The 5,613-nt window shown below is 41.2% G+C and overlaps 1 pseudogene; it reads left to right on the forward strand.

Moving 5' to 3' along the window:
- Positions 1-704: 704 nt before the first annotated feature.
- LOC148037295 (germin-like protein 1-1 pseudogene) lies at positions 705-2,017 on the forward strand (annotated as a pseudogene).
- The last annotated feature ends 3,596 nt before the right edge of the window (positions 2,018-5,613 follow it).

Below are 5,613 nucleotides of genomic sequence, written 5' to 3' on the forward strand. Positions count from 1 at the left end.
GCATGTGCGAGTATGTGCTAATAACAAACACGAAAACACAAAATGACATTCAAAAGTAATGTAATTTATAACAACACAAGTAAAGTCATAAACTTTGGAATTTAAAATTTAGATAAAAACTACAATGCTCATAGATATGAAAAATAAATACTCATAGTTTGTAGATTGATTCAATCAATATCTCGAATAAAGATATTCCATAAATGGGAGATTCTAGTGGTGTGAGACCACCCCAAAACATTACTACTACAAAAAAGAATCTGCATTGAAAAGAGCTTATGTTTTGATACTAAATAACTATGGGGGTTGAACCGAATACCTTCTAGTCGCCTATAGAAAAAAAAAATAAAAAAAAATATATATATATATATATATCTCTCAAGGCCAGGAATTAACAAATGAAGTAAGGAACCCCACGTATGTATTCTAAATTTCTCCATTCAGGAAGACCTATTCCAATGTGTTCTAGCGGCTGCTCAAAATTTGTATCGACTTTCATCATCCGTCTTGTGCAAGTCGTGCGGCCCAAGCCTACGCCGGGGAGGTAGAGCCTTCGAAGTCAAGGCGAAACTAGAAGGAAGATTCATGTGCATGTTCGTGATTTATGAGTGACCGAGTCAAGGATTATTGAGTTCTGCATGCGAGGAAGATCATGTACTGCACGGAAGCTGGAGAGATGCTATATATAAGTATCTCACCATCGTGAGATTTCTATCCACCATCCATCGGCAATCCTCCATCCGTTCATTAATCTCTCTCTCTCTCTGTGTCTGTGCGTCAGCCTCTGTCCTCTGTGTCATAGCCCATCAAGATGGTGTCTACTAGTAAAAGCAGTATACTTGCGAGGAGAAGCTCGAGGCTCTACAGTCGCGGCCACCTTATGTTGGCTGCCGCAATGCTAATTATGATACAGTGCGCCTGCAATAGTAACAGCCACATGAGCGTAGTACAGCTCGTTCGGGCCTCCGACGCGGATCCGCTCCAGGACTACTGCGTGGCCGACCTGTCGCAGCGCCTCGGCGTGAATGGTTATCCGTGCAAGGAGGCGGCGAATGTGACGGAGGAGGATTTCGTGTTCCACGGCCTGGCCCGAGCAGCCAATGCGAGCGCGAGCCCGGTGCTGGCAGATGCTACATTTGGGTTCGTGGAGGAGTTTCCGGGCGTGAACACGCTCGGGCTGGGGATGGCGCGCCTGGACTTCGCGGTGGGCGGGGTGATCGTGCCCCACACGCACCCCAGGGCCAGCGAGATCATCTTCGTGCTGTCCGGCAGGCTCTACTGCGCCTTCGTGGACACCTCTAACAAGCTCTTCGCCAAGGTCCTCAACCCGGGCGACGTCATGATCTTCCCACGCGGCCTCCTGCACTTCCAGCTCAACGTCGGCTCCCACCCCGCCACCGCCATCGTCGCCCTCAACAGCCAACAGCCGGGCTTCCAGCTGGTGGCTAGCTCCCTATTCACGCCCGATATCCCCAACGCTGTCCTCCGCAAGACCTTCTTCCTGGACGACGCCACGCTCGACTCAATCAAGGCTACCTTCAAGGCCATCGACTAAACTTACTGTTATAGCGCGCACTATGAGCTTGTTCACCTTGACAAAAATCCTTCTCAATTCTTTGGAAGAAGGAAATAAAACCTCTTCAAATTTCTCAAAATATAGTTATATTTATTAAATATGTGTATAAGATACCGTCTCAATGGGGAATACTTCCTTCTGAGATGATAATAAAAATGATTTACTTCATCTTCCTCAAAATTTATTTCCCAAACCCTGGCGCACCATGAGCTTTTGTTCACTCCCTACGTAGGGAATTCCACACAACCTACGAAAATTTCCCATATTTCTTATATATATACGTCCCGATATATAAGTAAGGATTTCAATTTCCTATATGTGATGAAAGGGAGTTATAGAATTACCTATAAATACCTAAGAAATGTAATGTCATATATGCAAATGTAGCGAAGAATTAGATACATTCTCAAAGAACATCCTACGTATGGAAATTTTAGAAAAGTGAAGATTTGATTTTGATATCATGGAAATAATAAAGTTTGGCTGGTAATATAACATACAGCACTATTTTAACTAGCTTCCACAAACACTAACGTAGGGTTTATGTTGAGCTGTCTCATTTTGCAAACATGTTGCTAAAGGTGCTCTAAGTGGATATACAATAGAGGGAAAGGAGCATGACTTCAATGTTACATGTTTTTCATTATTTTCTTCAAACTCCATGGAAGTGCAATTATCGAAAATAGTTGTTATTTTACAGATGTATGTTCACAACCACCTCTAGAGTCTACATTTATCTTGAACATATATCATAGAGTCTAATTAACTCTCTTAGTATAGGTGAAAATTTCTAGATGATTTGTCGTACTAGCTGGATATCATTTCATATTGGAGGAACAATGCGATTACACAAGCACAACCCTTTCCAACCAGAAGCTGAGAAGTGTCTGTTTGCTAGAGCATGTTTGCATTAAAAAGACTAAAAAGGACACAGTCTAGGTGTGACATTAAACCCCCCTAAAATGAATCAATCCTGAAGGTGTGCAAAAGTCTTCAAACTTCTCTCAAAGGACCTCCATAAATAGATATTTTGCGTTGTTATATGTTGTAGGTATGTAAGTCAAGATGCTATCTCCCATACATGTAGCATCTTGTTGATATGTACCTTGATATGCTTAGTACCATGCATAATATATAGGATTCTATACAACTTACAGAAAAATCTAGCTATCACTGTAGGTAATAACAAGAGATGATAATCTAGCACCAACATTTGCCAAAAGATGTTGTAGCCACAACTTTGCAATAGCTGTAAAGGTTACATTGTACCAAGCTTCACAACATGTAGCAACTACAGGGTACTTCACGTTGAACTAGCTAAAGCATAAAATCATTTCCATTGCCTAGTGTTATAACATCCCACTTAGTCACTATATCAAAGCAAATATGCATGATACATAAAATACATGCTTCACTACTTGCAAATGTTACGTATTTGGTTTGTGTGTGGCTCTCTCTCCTCAACCAACTAAGAACATATTGTATACCAATACAAATGTGGCATAAATAAATTGGGCAACTCACCAATTGCTACTATAGATTGGCATGAAACGGTCAAAACTAGTTTACAATCCTCAAAGTGAAAATGGCATGTCAAAGCTATCCAATGTAGTTGAAGTCACCCATCTAATGTCCCTCTAAGACGAGCAAACAGTACAAGGGAATGGGAAAATAGTGATGCGAATAGCGAGGCCGGTTTGAGACAAAAGTTTCGAAAATCTAAGTGTGACATTTGTCGAGAAAACATTTGCGAGAAAGAATGAAAGAGAGAGCGAGAGAGCTTAAAGATTTGAGAGGGAGAGAAAGAGGGGGGGAGGGAGCTCATCACCATCATCACCGTTGCCACCGCTATACACCAAGAAAAAAGAGAAGTGTGCAAGGGAGAAGGGAGGGAAGGTGTGAAGAGAAGGTACAAAGGGTTTTATCTTCAGGCCTTTGTGGTAGGTACATTTTCTCTTGCTTTGTTGTGTTCTCTTCTTTTCTTTTTTTGTTTTTCTTTGCAAAGAGATACATGGAAAGAGAGGGAGGGAGAAGAATAAAGGGACAGGAAGAGAGAAAGAGGGAGAGAAAGGAAACAAAGTGAAATAGAAAGAGAGAAATGAGAGATGAAGGGAGGGAGAGAGGAGGATGAGTGAGAGAAACAACGAGAGAGAGAGAGGGGAGAGAAACAAAGAGAGAGGAAACAAAGAAAGGGAAATAGAGAGAAAAAGAGAGAGGAAGAGAAATAGAGAGAGGGACAGGGAAGGAAGAGAGGAGGAGGTAGAAAAGAAGGGTGAGGTAAAGAGAGGAAGGAGAGTGAAAAGAAGAGAGAGAGAGGGAGAAATAGAGATAGAGAGAAAAAATAAGGAGCAAGAGAGAGGGAGAGAGAAATAGGAAAACAATGAGAGAATGAGAGGGAAGGTTAAGAAAGAAAAGTAAAGGGAGAGGGGGGAGAGAGAGATAAAGAGAGGTGGGATAACATTTCTTTCAAAATCTTTGTTTTTTAAGCTTTTTATTTTCTATCTTTGATTGTCTTTGCAATGAGATGAGTTGAGTCAGAGTGGGGAGGGAAGGAGGGAGAGAAATAGAGAGAAGAAGAGAGGGGATGGAAGAGAGAGATGGAGAGAAATAAAAAACGGGAGAGAAAGGGGCTTCATAAAGAAGTGTCGAAACCCGAGCATGGCATTTTACAGGTTTGTAAACAAGAGAGAGAAAGAGAGAGAGAGAGAGAGAGAGAGAGAGAGAGGGGTCGCTACCATTGCCGCTATCCACGAAGAGGGAGGAGACAAGTGTAAAGGAGAAGGAAGGAACTCGCGAAGGAGAAAACAAAGGAGAGAAGTACGAAGGGACTCTTCTTCAAGCTTTGAGGTAAGTGCATTATATCTTATCTCTTTGTTTTTCTCTTTTCTTTACTTCTCTCTTTCTTTTTGTTGATGAAGAGTGTATAGAGAGAAGAAGTGAGAGAGATCGACATGCGCAAGGGAGATTTAGAGAGAGAGAGAAAGAGGCCACTGCCACCGCCAATCCACCACAAAAAGAGAGGGGACAACTACAAAGAAGGAGGGAACCTGTGAAGGAGAAGAAGAAGAAGAGAAGCGCGAAAGGATTTGAAGTAATTAAGGGTCAAAATGTTTCAGTCTTCATCCAGATGTATCAAGAAAAGATGTTGTTTCCTGGGGCATTCCAATATGCATGGAGTTGATATTTCTTTCATTTGGCCATGCATGCATTGCATGATTGGATTAATGAGCTACGTAGAAGAAATGCTAATTGGGTAGCTTTTCAGAAAGCTTTGAGAGAAGAGTTTTTCTTGGTAGATGCAAGCTTGGTAACTAAAAATATATTTACAAATTGGATTGGAAAACCCAATAATGGGTTGGTTGCTACAGCTTTGCTCCGTGTGAATCTGAAAGTCAGTATACACAGTTGGATGCCGATAGTAGCAATAATTGGAGAGTCAAAAAATTTATTTGTTTTTGAAGACTAGAGATCCTGTTTTGCAAGACAAGTTGACTGATCATTTAGAAGATGCCTCTTCTAAAACAAGACTAAAATTAGATTAGACTAATGTAACTGAGATAGTGCATATGTTGGTAAAGAGAGAGCAAATGAAATTAAGATGGGGTACAGGTACTATACTTGCCAATGCTTAGAAGGGGGTTGAAATTGTAACTGAGGGGTCCGTGGCTATGGCGGAACAACAACCGGCTACACCTGTTGGTCCAATTCTAAAAGGTGATGTTATGGATGAATTAATCAAAGGCATGCGTGATTTGAGGTTGAATTTGATAGAAATTAATGCAAAGGTCGAAAGTTGGATGTTAACATAGAAGAGAAGGGTCAAGGGCAAGAGCCCAAGGGCCGTTCAAAGAAGGATACAAGAGGAGATGCATTTGGTGTGATAGTTTATAACATGAAAAGCGAGACTATATAGCCTACCGTGAAGTGGAAGCAAAAATGTTAGTCTTTTGGAAAGATGGAAAAATACATGCACCTGAAACTGTTCTTCCAATAGAGCCAAATTTTGAAAATGGTGACATGCAAAAGAGATTGGAAGA

This window comes from Lygodium microphyllum, chromosome 4, assembly GCF_053477565.2.
Source record: "Lygodium microphyllum isolate KBCC chromosome 4, Lygodium_microphyllum_v1.1.10, whole genome shotgun sequence".
In the NCBI taxonomy this organism is placed as follows: domain Eukaryota; kingdom Viridiplantae; phylum Streptophyta; class Polypodiopsida; order Schizaeales; family Lygodiaceae; genus Lygodium; species Lygodium microphyllum.